We start from the raw sequence: 8,420 nt of genomic DNA, 5'->3' as shown, positions 1-8,420 counted from the left end.
TGTGACTGTTGTTATACAAATGCGGGGTGTACAATTACCAAGCCTGCTTCCCCTGGAAGAAAAAACAAAAAGCCAGCACCAAATGTGCACTTCAGCACTAAACATTCCAAACTGTACTTATTATAAAAATGTTGAGATTTTTGGCAAAAAATTGCAATTTCTTGAGCTGCCTCGCCACGTCACGGCAAATCTCATTAGAGGCAGTCCTACACTAAAATATTTTTATAAAATGTGCCATACGGCCTCACATATGAATAGTAGAACTGCTCTCAGCAGCACTCACCTGGTCTATTTCAATCCCGTACCCATGACTGAGTCATGGCTGTGGGCGGGACAGGTCCAAGCAAATGCTGCATGAAGTAAATAGCCTGTGGACAAAGCCTGATGACTTAATGTGAACAGTCACCAACCGCCAAAATCTAGACAGATGGAATACATCCCAAATTGGGGTGCATAGCAAGGTGGAGGTCAACCACCGACCAATTCAATGAAGAAAAAACAAAAAGCCAGCACCAAATGTGCACTTCAGCACTAAACATTCCAAACTGTACTTATTATAAAAATTTTGAGATTTTTGGCAAAAAATTGCAATTTCTTGAGCTGCCTCGCCACGTCACGGCAAATCTCATTAGAGGCAGTCCTACACTAAAATATTTTTATAAAATGTGCCATACGGCCTCATATATGAATAGTAGAACTGCTCTCAGCAGCACTCACCTGGTCTATTTCAATCCCGTACCCATGACTGAGTCATGGCTGTGGGCGGGACAGGTCCAAGCAAATGCTGCATGAAGTAAATAGCCTGTGGACAAAGCCTGATGACTTAATGTGCTTCCTGTATAGCACTATCTTTTTTCATGCTTGTTTCGGACAAGACGTAGACTGTGATTCCGATAAGTCACCCTATTGCAGAACGCCGGATACTTTATTTGGAAGCTGTATGCAAGGAGGTGGGAATTGTAAGGGCTACGACGTCTCCTGTGATTGCAGAATAGGTTTTCGAAAATACGGTTGTAAATTGCGTGAACATGCCCCTAGTGGCTCAGCTTGTAAATGCTTCAATAATTTATTCTTCTGCACTGGAAAAGTTGTAAAATGTAAAAATTCTGCGTCCAGCGACTGCACTACACCAAGATTAAGTAAAGAGACATGTGACCAAGGTGGGGGAAACTGTAATGGGTATTGATCTTATTTAGAAAGCATCCAAATTCTAATGTTGTGTATTGTACACACAGTCAGGATTCAGTTCTTATTGGCTGCAGTGGTTGTCACAAAACCATAAGTTTGCAATGTGAAAAGCTTAGGTCACGTTCCGACAAGAATCTTTGCTGTTTTTTTCATTAGATTCTGTTGACAAATGGCTGAGACTCTAGTCAGCATGTGACCGCATCTATGCAAATCGCGGTTCAAGTAGTATGTACAATACCCACCAATAGGATTCAGCTTGCTGAAAATATCCTCAGGCGTGGCCGTGCCTTTTAAATGCATGCATGTCATACTGTAATGCCAAATCCTACTTTGACCATGTTTTCACTTATATCCACTATTCTGCCTTATTAAAGGAAAAATATCTGTATTATTGCCATTGCCTAAATATGTCCAGATTACTGCTGAAAGGAGTTTTCCAACAGTTAAAGGACTAAGATATTCAATTGAGTCACCCATGGAAGGGGGTACACGGTCACGGGCGGTTACACATGGGGAATGTCCCTTCTGGTGGCCGTTGCCCGGTCCCGTGCCCTGGGGAAGCTTAATAAAAGGGGATATTTACAGGGGATGATAACGTTAATGTTCATGTGGCGCCACCTGCGGGTTGCGGTTAGATATAGGGAACTGCCGCTGCTAAATGTGGGTACTCCCAGGGATGGCAGCAAAGGTGTTGAGCCCTCCGCAGGTAGGGCCGTGCCTGGGAGGTGTATAGGTGTAATAATGGAGATTACACAGACTTGAATGAACAGTCTCTACTTACTCCGACCTCTGGACAGCTGGTTCAGATCCCAGGAGTATCAGTGCTAATGTAGTGACTCAGGTTGCTCTGTCCCCGGCACTCTCTGTTGGTTGGGTCCCTTAGCTTGAAGTGTTTGGGGCCCGACTGTCCCTTTTGGGGTTAGCATTCTCCTTCTCTGTACAGCGGGCAGTGCGGACCCTGTGGGGAGGTAAGTGTCCAAACCCCGATCCTAGTTTACTGCTGATGCTCCCGGATTATTGGGTTCGGTGAAGTCCTTAGAGGTATTCCACTGTGCAGGTATTTATACGACTGTATGAAACTGCGTCTGATCTAGGGCCCTGTGCCCCGTACGTGCTCCAGTCCCCATACCTGCTCTGGTGACCTCTCTCCCGTGCCCCCGGGGTCACCATTGCATGGACCCAGCTCGGACACGTCCGCACACCTCACTGTGTGCACTTCAACTTTTTACTGCTCTCAAACCCCTCCCACTAGGCTGGCTAATCAGTGGACTCGTTCCTATCTCCAGGCGACCATCCCCCTTCCAGATTAATCCTGTGTGTCCAGTCTGGAGTGGTGAACTAGGATTTAGATTGGGTCCGCTCAACACTAGTGCAAAGCACAAACTGTAAAAGTCCGGACCCGAACTGTAAAAGTCCGGATCCGCGCGATTTCAGTGTCCGATCCGGGTCCGAGTTGGACCCGGGAATCCGGCTGCATGATCCGGATTCGGGTTTTTTTTTGTTTTTTTTTCTCCCTCTCCCTCTCTCCCTCTCCCTCTCCCTGGATCCGCTCCCTATTGACATACATGGGTCCGGATTCCAGATCGGATCCGGACTTCTTTCACAACCCGCGAGGGATCCGACGGACGACAATCCGCTCAACTCTAATCGGCACTAATCTAATATATAAAGCTGAATGTGTGTGTGTGTATGTGTGTGTGTATGTCTGAGATTGGCATCTGCACCGTCGCAGCTACAGCCACAAAATTTTGCTCACTCACACGTCTGGACCCCGAGAGCGTCATAGGCTATGTTTCAAGGGGAAATTTTAACCTTGCCCTTTACAGTTATTCGCCAAAAAACCTGCCTCCATTAAAGCGAATGGAGCTGGGAGCCACAGTGCAGCCAGAACTTCAGAAGAATGCGCAGCCACGCCCTTATATGGAATGTTGGCGTGTCACAATGCAGCCAGGGAGAGAGACAGACACAGACAGGGAAAGAGGCAGACACAGACAGGGTAAGAAACAGACATAGACAGGGTAAGAGACAGACACAAAGAGACAGACACAGACAAAGAGACAGAGACAGACACAGGGAAACAGACAGGGAAAGAAAGGGAAAGAGACAGACAGGGTAAGAGACAGACAAAGACATTTAAAGAGACAGACAAAGAGACAGACACAGGGAAAGAGACAGAGGGAAAGAGACAGACAGGGAAAGAGACAGACAGGAAAAGAGACAGACAGGGAAAGTGACAGAGATAGACAGACAGGGAAAGTGACAGAGATAGATAGATAGACAGACAGGGAAAGAGATTGAGACAGACGGAGAAAGAGACAGAGACAGTCAGAGACAGATAGGGAAAGAGACAGACAGACAAAGAGATAGAGAGAGAGACAGAGAGATATATACAGAGGGGGAGACATACAGAGAATGGGAGAGAAACAGATAGACAGTTACTATCCCGGGCATTAATACATTCTATTTATACATTCTATCCCGGGAATGTTAATACATTCTATTTTGTTAACAACAGTTATTAACCTGGGCGAAGCCGGGTAGGACAGCTAGTATTATATATAATAATCCAGGTCCCAGGGGGTAGGTCCTGCATCCCCTGGAGAATGCAGTTCCTTGTAGTGCCCTGAGTGGCTCAGGGGCGCTACACAATTACTTCATGACTGGGAAGAGTCTACATGTCGGGACCCCACTGATCCTTAGAAAGAGGGATATAGGTCCCTTTTCTGTCACTATGGATTGAGATCCAAGAAGTAAGACTTCGAACAATCATGTTATAGAATAGTAATATGTCAATATATTCTGACTTCTGCTGAGAATACTTCTTTACAGATGTTGTTTTATTCTCAAATACTTTACTAGCGCATTCTGAGTAAATTATAGCACTTTTCTCAACTTCATAAATGAGTAAAATTGCAAAATGATTGTAAAATAAGCAACTTTACAATATTATTTATATTCAGGAACTAATGGATTTTTAATTCTGCTGTGTACTGTTCATTGTAAAAGTTACCACTCACCTCTGCAATAGTATTGAATATGTTACCAATTTTCTAAGTAAATATATTTTGAAAGGTGCTTTTGACATGAATTTCTCACCAGATGTCCGTAACGACCCATCCAATCCACACAGGCAAATAAATCAAATCATAGATGTCCATAGATTAAGTTATGTGTAATAGGGAGAAATAAGTGAAAAGGTTTTGGTACCGTGTTAGCCAGTTGAAAAATTATTTAAATGTTCTCATTGAGAGAAGATCTCACCTCCACACAATTACAGAAAAAAAAAATTCATTTACCTGTGACCAAACATTTCTGTGCTTCAGGACACAACATAAACCATATGAAAGTTGTCATATTAAAAGGCAACTTCAGATCACAGAGCCATCGCAGGGTCTGGGAATACAAATTCATTAAAATGTTTAACTCTGTGGACATAGGACTCAACATGTCAGGAGGATTTATGGTCCATTATAATATCTGAGGAGTCTATTCCAGAGACTTACCAGACCTCTGATCCTACATGGATATTGGGACAATAAAACTCTCACACCACTAATCAAAGCTAATTAAGGATTCACGTTCTAAGCTCAGTGTTTGTTTATTTAAATGTCTTTTATTATGCCATCCCTCTGCTCTGTTTGTGCATATATTTATGTTTCTTCAGATATTTTGTCATACCCTGCCTGATGAAGGGACCTGAGATGTCTTGAAAGATTGCTTTGTAACATCACTTTATTTTATTTTAGTTAGCCATTAAAAGGTATCACAAGATTATAATTTTGTTCCTCTCACTGAGAACATTCAATAATAGGAAGAAATGACACAGGGAAAAAGTATCGAACACATAAAGAAAGAGAGGTGCAAGAAGCCATAGAAAGTAATGACATCAGCTGAAGTTTATCAGTAAATAACAAGCAATACTGCCACTTAGCGAAAAATAATATCAGCCGATTCAACTGATGGCCTATAAAAAGATATCAAATTACCAAGATGACATACAAGAAACATCTCATGATGGGTAAAACCTGTGGGCTGTTTCAAGAACTTTGCAACATTATTATTGCAAACCATACTGATGGCAGTGGTTACAGAAACATTTCTAAATTACTGAAGGTTCTAGTGAGCGCTGTTGGGGTCAAAATCCAGAAGTGGAAAGAACATAATTTCACCATAAACCGACCATGCTCGCAGCAAGATTTCAGACAGAGGAATGAAAATAATTATCAGAAGAGTTGTCCAAGAACCAAAGACCACCTGTGGAGAGCGACAAAAAGACCTGGAATCAGCGCGTACAGTCATGGCCAAAAGTTTTGAGAATGCTACAAATATTAATTTTTACAAAGTCTACTGCTTAAGTTTTTCTAATGGCAATTTGCATATACTCCAGAATGTCATAAAGAGTGATCAGCTTAACATCAATTACTTGCAAAGTCAATATTGGCTAAGAAAATGAACTTTAACCCCCAAAACACATTTTAACATCATTGCATTCCTGCCTTAAAAGGAGCAGCTAACATTGTTTTAGTGATTGTTCCATTAACACAGGTGTGGGTGTTGATGAGGACAGGGCTGGCGATCAATCAGTCATGATTAAGTAAGAATGACACCACTGGACACTTTAAAAGGAGGCTGGTGCTTGGTATCATTGTTTCTCTTCAGTTAACCATGGTTATCGCTAAAGAAACATGTGCAGCCATTATTGCTCTGCACAAAAATGGCCTAACAGGGAAGAGTATCGCAGCTACAAAGATTGCACCTCAGTCAACAATCTATCGCATCATCAAGAACTTCAAGGAGAGAGCTTCCATTGTTGCCAAAAAGGCTCCAGGGCGCCCAAGAAGGACCAGCAAATGCCAGGACCGTGTCTTAAAACTGTTTCAGCTGCGGGATCGGACTACCAGCAGTGCCGAGCTAGCTCAGCAATGGCAGCAGGCTGGTGTGAGTGCTTCTGCACGCACTGTGAGGCGGAGACTGCTTGAGCAAGGCCTGGTTTCAAGGAGGGCAGCAAAGAAGCCACTTCTCTCCAGAAAAAACATCAGGGACCGACTGATATTCTGCAAAAGGTACAGGGAGTGGACTGCTGAGGACTGGGGTAAAGTCATTTTCTCAGATGAATCCCCTTTTCGATTGTTTGGGACATCTGGATAACAGCTTATTAGAAGAAGAGGTGAGCGCTACCACCAGTCTTGTCTCATGCTAACTGTTAAGCATCCTGAAACGATTCATGTGTGGGGTTGCTTCTCAGCCAAGGGAATCACACCACTCACAGTCTTGCCTAAAAACACAGCCATGAATAAAGAATAGTACCAGAATGTCCTCCAAGAGCAACTTCTCCCAACTGTCCAAGAGCAGTTTGGCGCCCAACAATGCCTTTTCCAGCATGATGGAGCTCCTTGCCATAAAGCAAAGGTGATCACTAAATGGCTCATGGAACAAAACATAGAGATTTTGGGTCCATGGCCTGGAAACTCCCCAGATCTTAATCCCATTGAGAACTTGTGGGCATTCAAGAGACGGGTGGACAAACAAAAACCAACAAATTCTGGCACAATGCAAGCATTGCTTATGCAAGAATGGACTGCGATCAGTCAGGATTTGGTCCAGAAGTTGATTGAGAGCATGCCAGGGAGAATTGCAGAGGTCCTGAAGAAGAAGGGTCAACACTGCAAATATTGACTTGCTGCATTAACTCATTCTAACTGTCAATATAACCTTTTGGTCTCATAATATGATTGCAATTATATTTCTGTATGTGATGTAAACATCAGACAAACACAATTAAAAACCAGAGGGCAACAGATCATGTGAAAATATAATTTTGGTGTCATTCTCAAAACTTTTGTCCATGACTGTACAATAGCTTCAAAGAAAACAATAAATAATGCAGTCACCGTCCATGCCCTGTATGCACGCTCACCATGCACGATTCCATTGCTGAACAAAAGGCAGGTCCAAGTGCTTTTAAAGTTTGCTCAGCAACATTTAAACAAGCATGTGAAATACTAGAAGAATAAAGTCTGGTCAGGTGAGAACAAGATTGAACTGTTTGGATGCCATAATACACAACATGTTTGGAGGCCAAAAGGCACCTCATATCACCCAAAAACACCAACAACAGTGAAGTGTGGAGGTGGGAACATCATGGTGTGAGGCTGTTTTAAGCATACGGCACTGGCAAACGTCACATAATTCAAGGAAGGATGAATGGACAAATTTATTATGACACTTCTTGTTATAAATCTGCTGACATCTACCAGGATGATGATGATGAAATGAGGGTGGACATTTCCGCAAGACAATGATCCCAAACACACAGGGGAATCATCAAATGATTTCAGAGAAAGAAAATAAAGCTGCTATCATGGCCGAGCCGATCACCGGAGCTGAATCCAATATAAAATGTATTGAAGGAACTAAAGCTCAGAGTTCATAGAAGGAGCTCATGTAACTATCAGGATTTGAAGAGCATTTTTGTGGGAGGGAGAATGGCCAAAATCACACCTGAGCAATACATGCCACTAGTTTCTTCATACATGAAGCGTCTTGAAGCTTCATTACCAACAAAGGCTTTTGTACAAAGTATTATATACATTTCATAAAGTGTTTTCAATACTTTTTGCCAGTGTTATTTCTCATTATTACATATAACTTAATCTATGATTTGATTTATTTGCCTATGTGGACTGCATGGGTTGTTACGGACATTTGATGAGAAAGTTACCTCAATAGCACCTTTAGAAATATATTTTCTTAGAAAATTGGTGACATGTTCAATATTTATTTCACCCTCTTTATGCCTTAATATTATAAATCAACTTTAAAATAATAAAGTGATGTTAGTACAGTATATTTCCTAGGCACCTGATAATCTGGAAATCCTACTGTTCTAGAATTTGGTGTCAGGTTAGTGCTTTGAAAGTTATATATGTAAACGTTCTTGGATGCACGTTAAATATGTCTAATACTCCCATAAGTCTGTGTAATGCTAGACACTATGAACAGTATGAATAGAAGGGTAGTCAGAGAAGCCGGGATCATAAGCCAGGAGGTAATGTATAAGGTTCAGGGAGCAGACAGAGACATGGTCAGGAAGAGGTCCAAGGTCAGAAGCCGGGAGTTAATGTATAAGGTTCAGGGAGTAGACACAGACGTGGTCAGGAAGAGGTCCGAAGTCAGAAGCCAGGAGGTAATGTATAAGGTTCAGGGAGCAGACAGAAACGTGATCAGGAAAA

This window comes from Anomaloglossus baeobatrachus, chromosome 9, assembly GCF_048569485.1.
Source record: "Anomaloglossus baeobatrachus isolate aAnoBae1 chromosome 9, aAnoBae1.hap1, whole genome shotgun sequence".
Taxonomy (NCBI): domain Eukaryota; kingdom Metazoa; phylum Chordata; class Amphibia; order Anura; family Aromobatidae; genus Anomaloglossus; species Anomaloglossus baeobatrachus.
Note: the sequence above shows the minus strand (reverse complement) of the source record.